The following is a 22,048-nucleotide window of genomic DNA, read 5'->3' on the forward strand; positions in this document are numbered from 1 at the left end:
GGGAAAACCTTAGAAGAGGCATTAAGATGGCAAAACAACAATACAAATATAAGGCGGAGAACCACCTAGCAGATAACAACCCAAAGCAAGTTTGGCAAGGACTGCAGCACTTAACTAACCGTAAAGGTAACACGAGGAACATGGTCAACGCTGATGCCTCGTTGGTAGAGGAATTGAACACCTTCTTCACTCGCTACGAGGTGAAAAGATCAGACCCCGTAGCCTCTGCCTGCCGGCCTTCCAATTCCCAGCCACTCACCCTATACGAACACCAAGTGAGAGCTGCACTGAAGGCTGTGAATTCCAGCAAAGCTGGGGTCCTGGGGATAGTGGTAAAGAATTGTGCCAATCAATTAGAAGAGGTCCTGACAAGGATCTTTAACATCTCCCTGCAAATGGCCTGTGTTCCATCATGCTTGAAAGTAGCCACTATTGTTCCAGTACCAAAGAAAACAGCAATTAACTGCCTAAACGACTACAGACCTATTGCATTAACGTCTGTAGTGATGAAATGCTTCGAAATACTGGTTCTCCAACACCTTAGGACCGTGGTGGTGAACCTATGGCATGCGTGCCACAAGTGGCACACAGAGCCCTCTCTGTGGCCACATGCGCCATCACCCCAGTCCTAGGCCTTCAGCTGGGTTTTATAAAACCTTTTCATTTTAGGCCTCTGCCGTGTGCAAAAAAAACAAAACAAAAAGGTTCAATCAAGCAATCAATTTCAACTTCTCGCAGGAAAAAAGATTTCGCAAAGTTGGAATTGATTGATTGAACTTTTTAGTCCCACCTGGTCTGCCGTTACCACCACAGCCATGCCCACTCACTTGGCCATACCCACCCAATGGGTCACACCCACCAGCAACCGACAATACATAAGTGGGTTTTGGGTTGCAGTTTGAACACTCGGTCTCTAAAAGGTTTGCCATCACTGCCTTAGGACATGCGTCCCACCAGACTTTGACAAAAATCAGTTTGCCTACAAGAGCAATAGGTCGACAGATGACGCTATAGCTACTGCTTTACATTCTGTAGCTAGCCATCTGGAGAAACCCGGGAACTATGTCAGGATGCTTTTCACTGACTACAGCTCGGCCTTCAATACTATTTTGCCGAGCATCCTTATCAAAAAGCTGACTGACTTGGATTTTCCCTCTTCCAACTGCAACTGGATCAGAGACTTTCTAAGGGACCGGCTACAAACAGTGAGGGTCAGGTCTGTCACAACCACCTCCCTAAAGCTTTGCACTCGCTCGCCACAGGGCTGTGTGCGCAGTCCCTACCTGTATTCACTGTACACACGATTGTGTATCATCTGACCCATCCACTGTGATCATTAAGTTCGCAGATTATACCACTGTATTGGGTCTCATTACAGGCGGAGATGAAACAGCATATAGGGGGGAGGTTCAAAAATTATCCTCATGGTGGGAGTTAAAGCACATTATGAATTTGGTTTAATTTTATATTATGGATAATTTTTAGTTAGAATATGATTATTATATCTATAACCCTGTATTTAGCTCTGGGAAGCGGGGGGGAAGGGGGGTGGTTTGGGGTGGGTGGGTTTTGGGGATATGTATTGTAAAAAAAAAATTTTGTAAAACTCTTTAATAAAAAAAAATATATCCTCATGGTGCCTAGAAAACAACCTGAACCTGAACATCGGCAAGACAAAGGAGATAGTGCTAGACTTCAGGAAGAAAAGAGAGGAACCCGCCCCACTTTACATCGAGAGGGGCTGTGTGGAAAGTTTCCTCCTTTAAATTCCTGAGTGTCTACCTCAGCAATGATCTCACCTGGGAAATTAACACAACCCAGGTGGCCACAAAGGCCCAACAGAGACTCCACTTCTTTAGAGTCTTGCGAAAGAACAAAGTGAAACAACGACTGATGACCACCTTTTACCGGTCCACTATAGAAAGCGTCCTCTCACATTGCATTATGGTGTGGTATGCTGGCTTGACAGCCGCGGAGAGAAAGACACTACAGAGGGTGGTGAGTACAGCACAAAACATTGTGGGCTGTCCCCTGATACCACTAGATGACATCGCTAGGCCCGCTGCCTTGGAAGAGTGAGGAAAATCCTCAGGGACTCACACCCTGGTCAGCACCTCTTCACTCTCCTACATCGAGTAGGAGATATAGTAGCATAGCCAGCCACACCAACAGGCTGAAGAACAGTTTCTACCCATGTCAACATAGATGATGCCGACATGTTGTGCAGTAAGTTCACATGGTGCAATAAGATTGTGTGTTTGTTAGTAGGATTCATTGTGTTGGGGAGGGAGGTGCACAAAGGGAAGCTCAGCTAATCTCATTGTACACATGTTGTACTCTGATAATAAAGGTTGATTTGATTTGATTTGATTTGATCGTTAAATGAATCACTGCAGATGTTTAATTAGTAACACGACTGTTAAGTAAATTTGGCTTCCCCATTGACTTTGCATGTCAAAAGGTCATAAAAGGTGATCACATGACCTGGGACACTACAACCATCATAAATACAAGCCAACTGCCAAGTGTCCAAATTTTAGTCACATGACTATGGGGATGCTACAACAGGTGTGAAAACTAGTCATGTTTCACATTGTTGTTGTAACGTGCTGTTGTAACTTCGAATGGTCAGTAAACAAATGGTTGTAAGTCAAGGTTTACCTGTAGCTCGTATGTATTAATACTAAAAGTGATAAATAAAATAGAAGGGGTTATTTCTGTGACCAGTTGTGCTTTAATTTCCTTGAAGCAACACACAATTTGGCTACTGCACAAGTGATGAAGGGATTCAAGATAGCTTGCATGGAAGATGCAAACCTAAAAGATGGTTTGCGTGGAAATTGTCCAGCCTTCCTGAACATTTACATATTAGGAACAGAATATAAGCACACCCGATATCCCTGCAGAATTTACACTGTAAATTATACAAAATTGTTTCAATCTCCTCCTTACCACATGGGCAAGTATGCTTGGTTAATGGTATTTTGGAGTATCTGCCTTGCAGCAGTGTGGATGTGTAAGATGTTATGCCTGGTTTGAAAAATGATGTTTTCAGCTTGGGGAAAATTACATTTTGTAGCTATTTTACTGTTTCCCAAGGGCCCTTATTAAACCAATTCCTGCCACATTGGGGCAGCTTATTAACTTCAGTCTGAAACTCCATAGTCCTTTGGGTGAGCAGTTTTTTGGTCATATCCTAAAGAAATTAGGAGTGGTACAGAAAAAACATATAATGCCAGCTTCTGCTGTATGGCCTATTTACAGGGAGAAGGAAAATTGTCTATTGGGGTCAGTCTGGGAAGAATTAGATTTTCAGCCACAAATTAATTCTCCTCTTCCATGCCCTTACCAGGATTGCACGTATTCCTAACTCCAGTCTTAACTGAGTGTTTGCTTTGGGTGGTGCAAGGATTGATCTAAAAAAAAATTGTTTGCACAGTTTCCACATCCTTCTTTGCATAAATTCCTACTTGTGCACCATAAATGATTTGGGCCAGTGGGTTTGGCCTCAAAAAGTTTTAATGCTGCAGGGATTAATTAGCTTCCTCTTGTGTAAAAGAAGTGCTTAAGAGCACTTGTGGAACTAAGAAATAGCTGCACTATATATTTCTGATGTGCATTCCAGGTGCCTTTAGAATTAAAAACCACACCAAGGTATTTAAATGCAGTAACCTAGTCTAATTTGCTCCCTTTTACTCTTTAGGATTATTGAATAGCTCTCTTAGCAAAAAACAGAATGTTAGATTTTTTAAATTAGGAAGGAAGTGATTTTGTCTACAGTACCAAAATGTTGCTGCTATTGCTTTTTCAATCCTGAAGGGGTTTTAGTTATTGTTTTATTTTTGTTATGCCACTATTTTTATTTGATTTTCCTTTGGTATTATATTTTGTCAAATGTTGTTGCTCACTGACCAAATAAACACCTTTCTTATATAAATAAATAAATAAATAAATAAATAAATATTTTCAACACTATTTTGACCCACCTCCACTCACTTTTGGCTAACCTGAATAGCCAGGATAGATAAAAGGCAAGAGAGAAAACACTAGTTTATTAGCAAACATTAGCTTTCAGTGGAAATCACTAGTTTAGGTCAAAAGCTCCATCTCTCCATTCCCACCAATCAGGCAGCCATGATTCCCACCTTGGTCCCCCCACCCCAGCCAGGACACCAATGCTGACACGGCTTCTGTCTTTGCTGCTCAGACCCATCGAAGCAACAGCTCAGAGGCCTTTCAGAGGACCCCTCCTGCTCTCTGCCCCTTCTTTTAAGAGCGCCCAAATCCCAATATATTGTCCACTATATATTTTTAAACATGAGTGCATTAATATGAGAAATTGACAGAGACAACATGTCTTCTGGATCCAATAATTAACAATGTTTCAAGGAAGGGATCCCAGAGCATGCCTGCCATCCCAGATATGATATGATGGTCAGAAACCGTAAGAGAAAAGCAGTCCAACAAGAAACTTGGCCCCTTGACCTATAGGGCTTCAAAGGTGACAGCTAATACCTTGAATTGAACCCAAAGTCTAAGATCCAGTGCAGCTGGCATACTGAGCTACACTCAAAATTGTGTGCGCTACAATATTCTTGATTGGCTGAAGTTTATACCGTAATTCAAAAATACAAATAGAGCATTACAAAATCTTTACTGCAGGTGTGTGAACCCAAAATGTTAAAGATATTTTCAACACAGTATAGCAAATATATATTTTTGAAAAAAAGGGGAAAAACCAGATAGACATAGGGTGGTCTCTAAGCTTTCTTTTGATTTTGAATTACAATACATTGAAGAAGTGGTACCCAATAAATCTACGTTTGCCATTTATCAAAAGCAAGTAATCAGGAAGAGATTTAAAACTGGATTGAATGAATTAACCTAGGTATTTAAAATGACTCATTAAGCACAAACTAGCCAATACAACAATAGTAATATTTCAAAACATATAGATACACCATCAAAACTGATTTAATGTTTAAATAGTGTTTCTATTTAATCATTTGCAGAGGATAAACTTCATGAGCTTTCAAGAGAAATAAAAATGTAACGTTTAAAAATAAGCATCCAAAGCTAGAAAATTAAGCAAATTAAATAAATTAAGAATTAAGCAAAACAAAGAAACATCTCTGATATAATGTATATCTTTGCATCAAAATTTAAGATACCATACGTACAATTCTATGCATTGCTTTTTCCCATAATATAGTATACCAGGAAGATTCTATGATGTGACATGAAGAGGAAAACCTTTTCACATAAACATTCAAAAACTTATTGAAGCTTGAATTTGTAGAAAGATTGTAAATATGAGCAGTTTTGAGCCATTCTGTAGCTATTCTGCTTTACAGTTCGTGAAGCAATCCAATGAATTTTCTTGCAACTGTTTTCTAGAGAACAGAATCGTTTCAGTTTTGGTAATATCCTATACAGTAACTCTTGCAACAGCATAACACTATGCCCTTTGGCAAAGAAGTATACACATCAGTTTACACATGACAAATGGATGTAACATACACCTCATTTCCAAGGATAAATGCATTAGTCAGCTAAATGTACTCTATGACATAAATCTAGAAAGGAATAAAGCGGAGATAGAAATAGTCGATTAGAGTCATATTACCAGCTTTCAATTAAAAAGCAGGGAGTAATATAATATATAGAAAGAAGCTGCATTTGTCTTTAGAGATATATAGTCTTCATACATTTGCACATATTTAGCTTGAATAAATTAAAAAAAAACATTGAATGAAGGTAAGTCTGTGGAATGCAAGAACTTGCATTTCCTTAGTATTTGAAAAACATATTTAATTTTTATTTATTGTCAGTATTGTCAGGTTGTTGGAAGCTGCCAAAACTGAGTGAGATTCTTTCCCAAGGACAAATCTCAGAGTTCTCATTTGCAAATTTTATTAAGGTAAAGATATTCCAGATGTAATTTTTTTTTCAGAACAAAAATAATTAGCAGTACGGACTTATAGAGCAGGGCTTTTCAACCTTTTCACCTATTGTACCAGTTTTAGCATATGGCAACATCCGAGTACCACCAGTTGCCTAAGCAAGGTGTCAAAACTTAATGACAAAAAAAAGGAAAAAAGTGATGAAGTACAGGTAGTCCTCAACTTACAACAGTTCACTTAGTGACTGTTCGAAGTTACAATGGCACTGAAAAAAGTGCCACAGCCAAGCAAGACACCCACCTACCCACCCAGCGGCGCTCTTCCTCCTGTCCGAGGTCTTCATTGTTGTGAGCATTTCTGTTGAGGATTGGTAGCGGGGGTGGGGTGGAGGGGTGTTTGGTTTTTATTCCCCATCTGCTGGGTGGTTGCAGCAGGTTTTGGTCACTTCACATGACCCTAGAATACTGTGACCGTCATAAATATGAATCAGTTGCCAAGCACCTGAATGTAAATCACAAGACCCTGGAGATGCTGCAACATTCCAGCTGATCAGCGCTTCTTCTGGGCTCAGCAGAAGTGCCAGGATCAGTGCCGAGCTCCAGCTGGAGCCTGGCGCTGATCCTGGTGCTTCCGCTGAGCCCTGACAGCCCTGCAGCTCCAGTCATCCATTGCTCAGGCTTGTGTGGTGCTGCCACCGCTTCAGCAGATTCCCCTTCCCCACCACTTTTCTATGATGGTCGCGTACCACCTGCCAGGTGCCAATGTACCACAGGTAATACCCGTACCACTTGTTGAAAAGCCCTGTACTGGAAATGTAACCTTTTTTCATTACATCTTAAATTTGTATTATTATTTAGAGTATCTGGAGATTACTAAAACAAGAGAGAAAGATAAAAATGATTTGGGAAACTAATCTAATGAAATGGAACATGATACAATTTCTGCTCCTTTTGCCTGAAACCCAGTAAACCTATTTGCTACCTGATTTCACTAGATTTCTTACAGTACATTTTATTACTAAGTCTTACTTCCTAATATATCTATTAGTATTAATATTTTCACATATATTTCTTTTTTTGTAACCCTAATGTGAATAAGAGTGTATTAGAGAGGAAGCCACAGATCTCCTGGTCTTTTTTAAAAGAATATATGTGACACACAGTGTCACGCAAGCATAAATTCCCTTCTCTTGTCTTTATTCTGCCCCTTCAAATCTGCTTCAAAATTCATCCCTCTCTCCAATTTTAGAATTGCAGTGTGAGTTATAGAGGGGAGGAGAACCTATTTCTCACATGGTGATCCATTGGTAGAAAGCTATCTTTGGGATAAAAGTGGTACTATGGAATGGAATCCAAAGATAGAAGTGTCTTTCTAATAAAATATTTTTACTATTTTTAATAATATGGTTGAAAGCAGAGGAAAGTCTGCTTTCGATCAAATTCCAGTTGATCAGAGCTACTTCTGGGCTCAGCAGAAGCGCCAGGATCAATGACAAGCTCCAGCTGGAGCCTGGCACTGATCCTGGCGCTTCCACTGAGTCCTGACAGCCCCAAAGAAGTGCTGATCCTGGCACTTCCGCTAAGCCCTGACAGCCCTGCAGCTCCAGCCATCTCTCGCTCAGGCTTGTGCGATGCTGCCATCGGTTCAGCTCATTCCCCTCCCCCGCTACTTTTCTAGGATGGTCGCGTACCACCTGCCAGGTGCCAACGTACCACAGGTAATACCCATACCACTGGTTGAAAAGCCCTGTTATAGAGACACCTTTTCTAGCCTTACAATGCAGCAGCAAGAAGACTGATCTCAGATGACAAGAAGGGTATTATACTATTGTGCATTAATTAGATAATTGTCACTTGAACCCATATAAGCCCAGAGTCACTTGACAGTGATATAGGTGGCATATAAATTTATTAAATAAAAATATAAATTGGGGAACCATACTTTATATCTATACTGGATGTGCAATATGGTGCAGGGCATATTAACACATGTGTCTGTGGCTTGTCTTTTGCTTGTTCTGTTTTGCCTTAATATTTTTGTTTGTTAATATGATATTAGGAAAATAAATAAGGTAAGAAGATGTGAAGAAGTCATATGCCAAAAATTTGGAATTCATCAATGTATGAAGAACTCTGGAGACTTTATATAAACAGACAAGTTTACTGTGGAAATAAATAATCTATTACACCATATTTAGAAACTGAACATTTTCTCATATATGTATTTTTTACTGTATAACTATTTTGCAACAACTTCTCTGAAAAAAGGAGGAATCAATTTAAATCTCCAATAAGAGATTGGAGATCTCTTGCCAAATGGAATATATTAGTGAGCTGTTGTGAACACAATCAAGAACTGGACTACCTAATGGAAGTTTATAAATAAAAATATGGAAAAAATAGATCAAATTACCGGTAATATACCAACAATTCTAAACACTGGGCTAGAGAGCGACACTGAACATATGTTGACTTCCCTGAATCCTATTTCCATGGTGATGAACAGATTACCCAAAAATACCTTTTTTCTGAAGCAGTTAAATTTTAGAAGAAACTAAGATTTTGAAACCAAAAAATACAATAATGCAGTTACGTTATAGGTCTTAAAAACTCAAACTCTCAATTTCTTACCAACATCCTATAAACATAACACATGGATTAATCTTAATTGATGAAGAACAGGAGCTATCACAAGGGCATCCAAGAACTGTCCCTCTACATCAGGCATGTCAAAGTCGCGACGTCACGTGACATATTGGAACTTTTTCCCATTGCCGAAAATGGGATGGGCGCGGTTTATCTGTGACGCTCCGGCCCCCGGGCCAGCAGTTTGACACCCCTGCTGTCAACTGTATTCAATTTCAGTTCTAAGATTGAAAATATGTTTACTCATAAGGAAAATCATAATGTCACTTATTCTTAAGTCACTTAGGAAATCACTTAATCATTTGAATCTGTGTATCACTAAATTAGCACCTAGCATCTACCAGAAGGAGTACCTTCACAGATGTAGAGAAAATATTTTTGTACTTTGGGCTATTCATTCTAACTTGAGAATATTTTTTTTTAACAATCCCTGGATGAAGTTGGGGCAACTGAATAGGAATGAGTGTTTAATGGCCGGATGCCCTTCCTGATGCCTACGTGGAGTTCACAGTAGATATTTTCTCTTTGCACCGAGAGAAATATCTACCACTACCTAAGATCAAACTCACAGCCCCCTCGACGCCACCATGCCACTTCCTTTTTTCTAATTAAATAAATAGATTAAAAAGGATATTCTTGGTAAATATTTAAATAAGTAAAATTAAATATTCTAGAGGGTAATTTAAACCAAATCTGTAGAGATATTAGCAGATGCACTTACTTACCAATAAACTGCACAATAAACTTGATTAATCATCCTGTATTCCTTTGATCAACTCCTCCATTCTTTCTGCAACCCCACTCCCATCATGACTTTCAAAAATCAATAACATCTTTTCTCCTATATTCAATCAGAAACATTTAGAAAATATAACGCAACTTCTAAATTGGCTTATGATTTAAAACAATGAAAACAAACCTCTTTCCTTATTAAAAAAATACATATTTGCACCATTTTAAAACATTGTGTGGTTCCTTACTATCAGAAATTGCCTACTTCTTTTTTAATACATATAATATTTAAAGAGGGTTCCATTCAGGATGATGGTTAAGAAAATCATGGAAGCTTACTGGATGTCTTTAGAGCATGGAGTAGCACTCAGCTCAAACTATCTGGAAGCTATCTTGTAGAAGGGAAGATTGGAGAAGTGAATATAACATACACTTCTGTAGGAAACATACTCCTAGAAGAAAAATAGACTGAGTAGATGGATAGAATAGGGTTAGGGTTAGAATAGGACAGGACAGGATCTTTTCTATAGCTGTACCTAGACTCTGGAACTCTCAGCTTTGCTGTTTGCTGCCTGACTTTCCGTATCATTTTTTACATAATGAATTATTTCACCTTATGTGACCTTGTTTAATTTTATTTAGACTTTTCTGCTGCTTTTTTCAGATTATTTTTAGCTCTACTAATTGACCAGTTTTCCTGTATTCATCTCCCTTATGGTAAAGTACAGCAAACTGAGAATCATTTTTTTAAAAATTTGCTGGTTTTTATTTTTGCTACATATTCACTGGCATCATCTATTTGTTTTGTTTTGTTTTGTTTTTAAAAAAAACTGGTTTATTATATTTTGTGACTTTCTATTTTCTATTGTCAACCAACTCTGTATATTAAGGGAAGACAAATCATAGTGTTAAAAAAATGGTTCACTTAAACAATGATGAGTTTAATACTCCTACTGACAGAAAACAGATAGCTATATTTATTTATTTATTTTTTATTTTAATTCCATTTATATCCCGCCCTTCTCCGAAGACTCAGGGCGGCTTTACAAACTTAGCAGTAGCCTTCATTCTATGTATATGCCTGCTTACTAGGGCTTTCACACACACCCCAAGCGGCATTATTACAAAGTCAGCTTAATTGCCCCCAACAATCTGGGTCCTCATTTTACCTACCTCGGAAGGATGGAAGGCTGAGTCAACCTTGAGCCTGGTGGGACGTGAACCTGCACTAATTGCAGGCAGCTGGTGTTACTTGAGGAGGCATTAGCCCACTGCTCCACCAAGGTCCGTGCATATATCCACCTATATATGTACTACACAGTCCTTGTGTACATTTAACCAATCTACCTTACTATATAAAAAATGTGTGTCTCTATTGAAGAATATAGTACACTCTTGGGATTAAAAAGTTCTTGCTATCTTCAAGCCACAAGATAGCAACGTCAGCTGTGTATTTACAAAGTAATAAATGGAGCATCTTTATCCACCGCAGACCATCTGTTTATCTGTCTACCTAGCCCGGTTTTCAAGGTGGAACCTTTCCAGTGGTTTAGGCTAAGCTCTTTCCCAACTTTGTATAGAAATGTTACAAACTTAATTTGCAAAAGAATTATTATTCCACTGCTATGCTATGATAATACTCTTGCTTCAGTCATACTGCTCTCCAGATACCTGGGATCAGTAATCATAACTACATTAATTTTGCTCCTAAACAAAACAATGTTTTTTTTAGAATTCAACTGCCTCAGCTATATTAGCACTGATTTTTTTTAAAAAAGTGTATATATCCATATTGCAAAGCACCTTTTCCAAATAAACTTCCAAATTACTGTACAGTCCCTATTGTTTTAATCATTCCAGACTATTGGTCCACGTGCTCAATATACTTTATGCTGAAATCTTCCAGTGCAAACTCAATACTTATACTGTAAAACTGACTTGACATTATTGAGTCACCTGGCAAAACAGTACTAGTAAACTAAATGCCTCGTATAAATTTGTTTAAAATTAATTTCACTTAAATAAGGCATTTTAGAGCAATTCTTACAATATTAAGTCATAATGCTTGTCTATCAACAAACACATTCAGAGTTAGCTACTGGCTCTACCTTTGAAAGTATAGTCAATAAACCACAGTTTAAGAGGTCAAAGTTAAAACAGCATGCAAATATTTATCTATATGGAGGAAAACAGAAAAAAAGTCATAATTGTTTTAAATTTATTAATAGCTAATGAACTGCATTTAAATTTCCTATAGTAATGATCTGCAACTTTTTCATCTAGTAGAAAGAAAGTTTTTTCCCTGTCATCACTTATGCTTTTTGGATAATATCATAATGGTGGTCCTACTTTACTATCATCAGCATAAATCCACAATACACAATATCCCTATACATGCCAGAAATATTTTCTAGTTCTATCATCTTTCTTTCATGCTGGTATATCTTCCTTAGTAAGGACCATCTGGTGTCAACATTATTCTTTTACAACAGGCAAAGGATATTTGTACAATTAGTCCTCGGTTAACAACTGGTTACTTAGTTGACTGTTCAAGATCTCTCCAAAGCTACTTATCATTTGATTCCAAAGTTGCAAAGGCTGCTTGCATAAACACACAAGCATACACACCGCGTCACAATTATCACATTTTGAATGCTAGGTAATCGTCTCACCTTTATGGACAGTTGCAGCATTCTGCAGTCACATGTTCACAATTTACAAAGTTTTTTAACAGTTTCCAGCCATTCCGGCCAATTTCCCACAAAAAGTGCCTATAAGAATACATGGATCTCACTTAACCGCACCATTCACCTAATGACCACCATGTTCATTTAATGACCACAGCATTTGCTGAATGATTGTCATAGAAAAATGGATCAGGTCACATGAGTGCCTCAACTTACAACCTTCATGACTTATGATGGAAATTCCAGACTCATTAAGGTCATAAGTCAAGGACTACTTATGCTCCCAATTTAATTTGCATTGCATTCAAATCTTAGTTGTTATGCTGCCACACAACATTTAAACTAATATATCTGTCTGCTATTATTATTGTGAAGTCTGCTTTAAGTTTCTTCTTTAATGTACTTTTCAAGTATTTTAAACTGATCTGTGAACTCTGCATACAAATAATTTGAAATAAATAAACTGAAGTAAATATTTTACCAGGCACTAGCATTCCATTCACTAAATAAGGGATAGCATTCGGCCTAGGTAAAATCTGTGAAAAGCATCAATGTTATACAAACTGCAGGTTTCATCATTATTAACATAATTCATCCTGCTGAATGGGTTATTGTGAGCCCGAGTAGCACCAGCAGAGGAAGTTATTTCACAATGCAGCTGAATCTTAAACCTTATGCAACAGTAAAATTACTACAGAGCAATCTAATAATTCTCATACCCACTACTTGGTTATTAAAACAGTAACTGGTTCAATATCAAGATATTTAAATAATTAATAACTCTTGTGATATTCACTTAGAAACTCCTATGAATATAAACCTGAGAATGCTACATCAATTAACAGAGCACATTTAGAAGCAAAATTACTGAGTCATGTCACCCTGGAAACACAGAACTCAGAACAATCTGGCACATATTCCCCCCCAACCTGTTATGTTATTTAATATAAAGTTAGTCTTAAAAATAATTCAGAACTAGAATAGAACACTAGATCACCCTATTCAAGTTTATTTTGAACTAAAGTATGAACTTATATAGAAAAAGATAACCACTTGGGTTGTATAAGAGCAACAGTTAATGAACAAAACCAGAGAAAAGCTATTTAAAACAGGGATTTCATTTTATTCACAGCAGCTTATACATTATTTGGTACAAATAAAACATTAAAGATTATATGCAATATACTTACAGTATGACTTTCCTATTTACCGTACAAACCTCCCCGTTCTGCTCACAAAGACCTCAACTTTAATTAGAGATTGTTTTAGAGATGTTATGACATGATAAAATGAAGTCCTGTAAGGCAGAGGTCCCCAACCTATGGGATGCAGCCCGCTACTGGGCTGTGGCCTCTTGGGCATCAGGCTGTGTGAATAGCTGGGCAGTGCATGTGTGTGCACGCTCAACCCCCGCCCCCATGCCTCTGTTGCCACAAGTGTTGTGCGGGCGGCAGCAGCGCCGCTAGTATTGCACAGGCTGCTGCGTTGCCACGAACCTTGCACGGGCGGCAGGAATACAAGCGGCAGGTGGGCGGCGGTGTGCCACACAAAGGTGGCGGCATTGCCATGAATCTTGCACAAGAGGCAAGCAGGCGGCGCAATCATGCCTGTGGTGGCATTGCTGCAAGCCTGGCAGCGGCACCACAAACCTCACACAGGCATTGTCATTGCTGAGAGCCTCATGTGCATGGACACAGCCCCGTTTGTGTGGTGCGCATGGTTGCGGCCTGTTTGTGCATGTGCGTGCACATGTGGCCACATTCAGGTTTGCTCATGCACGTGTAAGGCACCTGCCCCTCCCTCTGCCACCAGGCCACCAACCTACAAAGGTTAGGGACCCCTGCTGTAAGGCTTGGGGCCTGGCTACCTCCAAGTAGGTCTGCAAAAACTGCTTGCTAAGAGTGCTTATTACACTTGCAACTGTTTGTTGCACTTCATCCATCATGAAATGAAACAAGCAGGGATTAGAGGGGTGCATTCTATGCAGCTCAGCTCTTCTCCAATACCTTCCTACCAGATATGAATTCTCTCTCTTAACATTTAGGAAACTTCTGAAAACATGAGTTTTCCAACCCATGCATTTGGGACCCAAGGCGAGAATGAGAAATATTCCTGCTTTTGCTGTTACAAAACATGACTGTTATGACTGTACAGTATTACGTGGAATGTATTTATTATTATATATATTTGTTAATTTTGATAATTTGATGTCTACTTTAAAGTTATGTATGCTATTGCAGTAAGCCATTTACGAGTTCACAATAAATACAGTAAACAAATAGTTATTAAGAAACCACCTTTTATGATTTACATTTTAAATAACACAAGACATTTTATGTCTACATCTCAGTGGGAAATCCTGAATATCCTGTAATGAATGAATATTAAGCAGCAAACCCTTATGCAAAGACTGAACTACTGATAAGGAGAAAGTTGTGCCTCTTTCTTTTATAGAGAAGAAATACTGCGGAACTATAAATGAAGAAGAATGGAAAAGTAATTTGAGCAGGATCAACTATCTCTGCCTCTTTCAGCTCTTACAGATTCTCAAACATTTTGGTGTCAGAATACCTTCACATTCTTAAAAATGATTGAGGACCCCAAGGAGCTTTGGGTTATATGGGTTATTAAAACTGAGAAATGTTAAAGTATTTATTTGACTTTGCAGGCCCCTGAAGGGTTCACAGAGACCCTCAAGGGTCCCCATAGCATACTTTGTCAACTTCTGATGTAAATAATTGATTTTAGTTTTCTAATTTGTCCTTCACATATAACACAAAAGGAAAGCCCTCCAGTTGAATTTACACCAACGTTAAATACAGTAAAGGGGAAATCTCATTGAAGAAAACCTAAAACATGATTCATAATTTAGAATGGCAAATTATCTGCAAATTATTTATTTAAAAGGTATGTATGTCGTATGCACATCCACTAAATCGATCAATAGAGATGTAACAATCTCAGAAACAGATCTCTAAAATATTTCATGTGTTTGAAGTTTCCAGACTTTAATTCATTTAAAATAAACTGTGTTCTTTATTTTGTTCTTTAGACTCCTGAACAAGCCACATTTCCCCTCAGTGTAAAGAAAACTTATGACCATCCAGTTTGCTACATTACTGTTCCCATCATACATGATCACTGGTTACACTGACTGGGACTGAGTCATTGGTGAATCAGCAGCCATATGAACAAAATAAATAAATCAGCTCCAGGAAAAGTTGTGGATCACAGGAACTGCAGTCCAACATATTTGGAGGACACCAATATAGATGTTATTTTAGCAGAAGTTCATCTCTATAAACACAGAGCTATGCGTTCAGATGAGAAAATGAAATACTCCACAAACTGTTTTGATTTATTCTAGTTTTTAAATCCAAAGTTATATCTACATCTGCTAGTAAACAATCTCTACCTTAAATTTCTATGAATAAAGCCAAATGTTTTCTCTCAAGCACATTTTTTGATCCACTAATCTTACTAATTTACATGAAACCAAAATTTGCTTAAATAAATCAAAAACACTATTCTTTATCAAATCTGCTTAATTAAATTGGAATAAATCCAAGTGTTTAGATGATTAAGATAAAAAAACCTTGGATTGGATCTCTAATTTGATCACTGAGAACAGAGCAACTCTTCAGTCCATGCAATACTTCTGAGTCAGCAGCATTCCTACTGGTGGCAATTTCATCAAGTCCCTTGTTCTCTCACAGCCCTTTAACTTTCCTTAACCCAGATATAATACAGAAGCCTTTAGAGAACTCTCCAGATTAGTGTGTGAGGTGACACTTCAAAACAGGGAATTGGCAAAAATTAGGTTTCTGCAATTCTGTCAGAGGAAATATTGTGTGCAGAATCTTACTGGTACTTAGGCCATTTTCCTGCTAACAAATAAAAATGAAACTGCCGGTAGGTAAGATACCTGCCTGCAAGTTTTGAAAATTATTTCAATAATATAATTCTACGGATGAGTAAAGTATTTATTTATTATTTATTTATTTATTTATTTGTTTGTTTGTTTTTATAAACCGCCCTTCTCCCGAGGGACTCGGGGCGGTGTACAGAGTAAGGAAGGTATACAGATTGAACAATAAAAAACAATAGTAAAAACAAACTGGGACCCCAATTAAAGCTATCAGGCCAGGCCGGACTGCTGGAACAGGAAGGTTTTTAAGTCGCGCCGGAAGGTGCGGAGGTCGGGGGCCATCCGGATTTCGGTTGGTAAGCTGTTCCAGAGGGCTGGCGCACCCACTGAGAATGCCCTCCCCCTGGGGGCCACCAGCCGACATTCCTTGAGCGGTGGCACCCTGAGGAGGCCCTCTCTGTGGGAGCGCACAGGACGGTGGGGTGCTGACATTGGCAGAAGGTGCTCCCGTAGGTAGTCCGGACCCATTCCATGTAGGGCTTTGTATGTCATTGTTAGCACCTTGAACTTCACACGGAAGGCAACCGGAAGCCAGTGCAGCGCACGGAGGAGAGGTGTGATATGGGAGTATCGGGAGGCTCCCAAGAGTGTCCGTGCCGCTGCACTTTGCACCAGTTGAAGCTTCCGAGTGGATCTCAAGGGCAGCCCCATGTAGAGAGCGTTACAGTAGTCTAGGCGAGAGGTCACAAGGGCATGGGTGACTGTACGTAAGGCATCCAGGTCCAGATAAGGCCGTAGTTGGTGAACTAGTCGAACCCGGGAGAAGGCCCCCTTGGTCACAGCTCCTATGTGATCTTCCAGGGAGAGCTGCGAGTCTAGGAGGACACCCAGGTTGCGGGCCCTATCAACAGGGGGTAGTAACTTGTCCCCGATGTTAAGGGATGGGACGTTCTGAATATCCTGGCTTGCCGGTACGTACAGCCATTCAGTCTTGTCCGGGTTCAGTTGAAGCCTGTTCCTCCCCATCCATTCCCGGACCGCTTTCAGGCAGCGGGACATCACGTCGAGGGCATCACTGATATTGTTTGGAGTTGAGATGAAAAGCTGGGTGTCATCAGCATACTGATGGTACCCTACTCCAAAGCTGCGAATGATCTCACCCAGCGGTTTCATGTAGATGTTGAACAGGAGAGGCGAGAGGACCGACCCCTGAGGGACTCCGCAAGCGAGAGGCCTCGGGGTCGACCTCTGTCCCCCTGCCAGCACCGACTGCGAGCGACCCTGGAGAAAGGAGGAGAACCAACGCAGAACCGTGCCTCCCACTCCCAGTCCCCTGAGGCGTCGCAGCAAGATACCATGGTCGATGGTATCGAAAGCCGCCGAGAGGTCTAATAAGACTAGGACAGAGGAATGGCCCCTGTCCCGGGCTCTCCAGAGATCATTCATCAGAGCGACCAATGCCGTCTCCGTGCTGTAGCCCGGCCTGAAACCCGATTGGTACGGGTCTAGATAAACCGCTTCATCCAGGATCTGAGGAAGTTGGTGCGCCACCACGCTCTCAACAACCTTCGCAAGGAAGCGAAGATTGGAGACAGGACGAAAGTTATTCAAAGAGGATGGGTCCAAGGTGGGCTTCTTGAGGAGCGGTCTCACCACCGCCTCCTTCAAGGCGGTGGGGAAGTGACCCTCACTCAGAGAAGCAGAGATGACCGCTAGGAACCAGCCTCGTGTCCCCTCTCGAGCTGCATAGGCCAGCCAGGAAGGGCACGGGTCCAGTAAGCATGTGGAGGCGCTCAACCTTCTCATAACCCAAATATATGAAATTTACATTTTTATAAGTTTAGCTTAGTGTAAAAACTCTACAAATTCCGGCAGTCGCAACCTTGGAAAATATTTTTACCTACCAATTAATCCAGTGTATATTAATTAATGACTATACTCTAACTTTTTCTAAAATAATCTCTGATCATTGGTATGCAAATTGAAAGATGAACTTTTCAAATCGAAATAGACCACTTTATGTTTGACTATCATTCTATTGGGTCAAAGGTATTGTACTTAGCTGTTCAACATTTGAGTTCTGAAATTCATTCTTATAAGGATAGCCTAGCTTATGAAAATGTCAAAATACTTTAGCAATAAAAACTGTTATATATACATTTCCCTTACAGCTCAAATACAGAACTTTATAAACCAGAACCATAAGACTGATTTGTATTTCCAAGTAAAATTATAGACAAGTACTGCATAATTTAAAAAGCTAAAAAGAAAAAATACTTTATGAAACTTATTTAAAATTTACACATACAGTTGAATACATACCACATACACAATTCAAATACTGAATGAGGGTAAATTGCTATTTTGTCATGGAAAAACCAATCTGAGGACATATTAATATTCATAAAGATCTAGGCAACCAAAATCTAACAAAACTCAACCCATTTACTAGAAAACAAATCACATACTACAAAGACTAAAATCAATTATCACTGAAACCAACAATTCAGTAAAACAGGAAAATAGCCACTGCTGATTTAGTCACTGCAGATTTTTAAACAAAACTTTGCAAAATGAACAAAACTGCTGAAATGCTTAACAAAAATGACATCAGTCATCTTGACATCAGTCAAGATTAGACGTTTTCTATTATAAACCTTTTCTGACTTTTGAAAAAGTGCAGACAAGTGTATTAATCAATAAGTGTAACTCACAAGTCTTCAATAGCTAGATGTAATAACTTTGAAAGTATAATTATGCTTTTTTTTACTAAAAAAGAGCATTTAAAACAGAAAATAAAATGCAAATCTACATCACTTATAATCAGTGCTTTTTAAACTGAAACATAAATAACAGCTTCCTACCTGATCTGCAAGATCCAGTTTTCCATTTTCACTTCTCTGAACTTCCAAGACTACATTTTAGTCTTCCACTCCCTTTCCCACATTATGCACATGTATAATATCCCCAGCGGAACTACCTTTGAATTAGCTAATTATCATCACAGTGTCCAAACTGGCTTGGAATAAAGTTAAGTACAGCACAGCTGGGAACCAAAACTGCTTGCACCTTCGGAGTTGGATGAAGAAATGCTTTTAAATATAAATGAAAAGAGTGTCGAGGCTAGATATAGACGCAGCATTCTTATGGAGCATTGTCTATTTTAATCCCCGAGTGAAGGGAATTTAGCCTGAGTTCAGTGGCAATTCTTTTCTAACAAATAAATACACACACAAGTATTTTGATTCATCTCCTCCCGTTCCATATATATGTAATTTCTCTAGCACAGAAAAAGACGCACTGTGTACACCAATCTACTATGAGCGCTAGCCTCCTTTTTTTTTTCTTTCTCCTCCACAGTGCAGCCGTTTCAGCTTTGCCCGCAGGAAAAATGAATCAACTTGCTTCAATACGTGTGGGGGAAAAAATACGAGCCCTCGCTTTTCACTGGAAGAGATGAATCCAAAAAGCCACCGAAAGAAGGCTAGGGAAAGGAAATCTCGTCCGAATACAGTACAGAAGCTTCTTTTATTTGCCTTAACTTTGGCCGGGAGAGGGGGGGGGAGGGAGGAAGAGAGAGAGACCAAAAGAAAGCAAGTCAGCTCTTCTTGCCGATCAGTAGTTGCAACGCCAACCTCCCCGACTTTCTGCGCAGCTCATGCTTGGGAATATAGGAAATATTTGGAGAGAGAGAGAGAGAGAGAGAGAGAGAGAGAGGGGGGGGGGAGGGAGGGAGGGAGGGAGAGAGAGAGAGAGAGAGAAGAAGAAGAAGAAGAAGGAGGAGGAGGAGCTCTTCCTCTCTTCTCAGACCAATAAATGAAAGAACCAGGACCTCCCACTTCACGAATTTGGGAATACTGGGGACGACGCATCATGCAGCAGCAGCAGCAGCAGCACAGGGGGGACGTGGGCTGGGGAAGAGAGAAGGGGGAGCGCCAAGCACGCCTAACTCAAGGTCTCCGGAGTCAATTAAGCGGGGAAGGGGCACCAGAAGGGAAGACGGAAAGACTTGAGAGGGGTTTGGGAGAAGTGGGGTGAGGGGGAAAAGGAAAAGAGGGGGCGTGTTTTTTTTTACAGCGTTTCCATCAGTTCCCTTCCGCTGTGGACCGGCGTAAGCTGAGGGGAAAAACCCGGGGGGGGGGGAGGGAGGCGTACCGATATCTTTCTGTCAGGTTCAGACTCCTTTCAAGGTCCACGCAGGTTGTGGGGGGGGGAAAGAGAGGTGAGGAGAAGGGGACGCCCTCGTGCTTTCAGAACCCCCCCCCCCGCGGCCCACTCTTCCTGTCGCCTCCCTCCCTCCCTCCAGTTAAAACTCACCTAACAAAGTTCCTCCGGCCGCTTCTTCTCCTGCAGGGAGCTGCCGCAGCTCGCTCCTTCCCCAGCGCCCGGGATGAGCTCACCGAGCAAGCCTTGCCCGCTCCGGGCTGCTCGCCGTCCAAATCTCGCGAGAAGCCGCGTGAGTGCTGTTTCGGCTCCCGCCACTCGCCGCGCCGAAGAGGCCGAGCGGGAGGCGGAGGAGCCGGGGGGGGGCGTTTCTATGGTAACTGCCAAACGCTGGCCTAGTGATGGACGACGAAGCCCGCGTCGAGGCAAAGGGGCCCGTGGGGTTGTTGTGTATTGCGGGGGGTGGGGGTGGGGGTAGGTGGGCGGGGTGTCCTTTCTCGGCTCGGAAAGTCGAGGCGCTCTCCGCGTCCTTGCCACGGCAAGGACAGAGGAAAGAAAAGGGGATGGCGTTCCCCCCACTCGCCCAGGTTCTTCGGCGTAGTCGCTGCAGGCGTCCAAGTCGCCTGTGGGGGGGGGATTACATTCTTGTCTCATTTCTCCCCCCCCCCTTTTTTTATCAATGCAATTTGATGGACTGAAAGCTGGATCTTTACAGCTTAACACCCGAAGGTGTTTTGAAGCCTTCGGAGATGCAGCGATTCCTGCTGTTAAGTACGGAGGAAGAAATTAAAATCCCGTCGTTAACATTACGTTTGCTCGCCGATATCTGCGGATGTACATTTTAGGGTTTGCGCTTCTCGGTCGAATTCAAGGAGCTTTTCAAGCTTCAGTGCTCCAAGCAAGTTGGGCCGGGTTTTAAGATCTACAGAAAGAAATGGGGCTCGTTCCAACCTAATTGTATCTAGGAAAAGACTGTATAACTTTAAATAGATGCAATTTTTACTGAACTTTAAAAAGTGAAGTCTTGCTCTTAACAGTGTCACTTTTCACATTTTCAAGAATTTCTGTTATACTCTCTCACTACTTTGAGGTCCCTGAAATTGAATCAAATGCAAATATGGGGTCATACAACCGTCCTGGTTTGGTATTTATAACAACCACTTACAGGTTGTTTGACATTTGACATTTAAAAGTATGGGAAATATTTGGGCTTTTGTTTGCCCTTTTAAAAGGAATGTGGGTAATTATGTTTGCTATAGTGGCTTTTGGGAGATTAGTTCATACTTGAAACTGAAAGCATTTGCTGATACATTCAGAAAATGCCTGCTGTAATGTATTAGGATTCTTACTTGAACTGTTTCACGGGTCTGTTTGAATGCTGCTTAAGGTTGCTCAATGGTGTGTCTGTGTAATGGTCACTGACTAAGCCAGACTTGTCTCCAAGAAGATCATTGGATGATTTGGGCGGGAATGGGTTCCTTTAAACCTATTGGCCACCGCCTAGTGGCCAACTGTTTAAGTAGCTGCGCAGCAGACTTTGTTTCAGTTCTGTTCCTGTTTGCCTCAATAAAGCTATGTTCCTGTTTGCAACCTTCCATCTCGCTTATTACCTGCAAAGAACCAGCTACACAACACTGGCGATGAAGGTGTGATGCTGCTTCTTCGAAAGAGCTTGAAGTCACTAGGGCTGAGGCAGCACAGCGCCTGGCAGGGGCCGCATTCCCCCCCCTTGGATTGCCTAGCAAGCCACGCTAGAGACCACCCCGCCCTGCAGACTAGTCCCAGGGCCTACGAAAAAGCATCACGAGGCAACGTGAGAAATGAGCCGCGAAGACTTCTCACCATGTAGAAGGTCCGAAAGCTCAAGGAATTCGACGTCACACACCCAGAGAGATGGTCGTCCTACATTTCAAGAGTAAAGAACTACCTCCACAGAAACCAAGTTACCGAAGATGGCCTGAAGGCCGCAACACTTCTCTGTGTCTGCAGGTCTGCAACGTTCAACATCACAGAGTCGCACCGGCACAGCTGGAGTCCATTACTTATGCG

The 22,048-nt window shown here is 40.8% G+C and overlaps 1 protein-coding gene across 3 annotated transcripts in view; it reads right to left on the bottom strand.

Annotated features, from left to right (window-relative positions):
• The window catches only part of SIPA1L1 (signal induced proliferation associated 1 like 1), a 172,081-nt gene extending 151,814 nt beyond the window's left edge, over nt 1-20,267 (bottom strand). For all 3 annotated transcript variants that reach the window (XM_081315375.1, XM_081315376.1, XM_081315373.1), the window contains exon 1: nt 20,153-20,267. The gene's annotated coding sequence lies outside the window, so the exon portion shown is untranslated. The remainder of the gene's footprint in view (nt 1-20,152) is intronic.
• Nucleotides 20,268-22,048: the final 1,781 nt, after the last annotated feature.

The sequence above is a fragment of the Vipera berus genome (genome assembly GCF_964194415.1).
Source record: "Vipera berus genome assembly, chromosome: 1".
NCBI lineage: Eukaryota > Metazoa > Chordata > Lepidosauria > Squamata > Viperidae > Vipera > Vipera berus.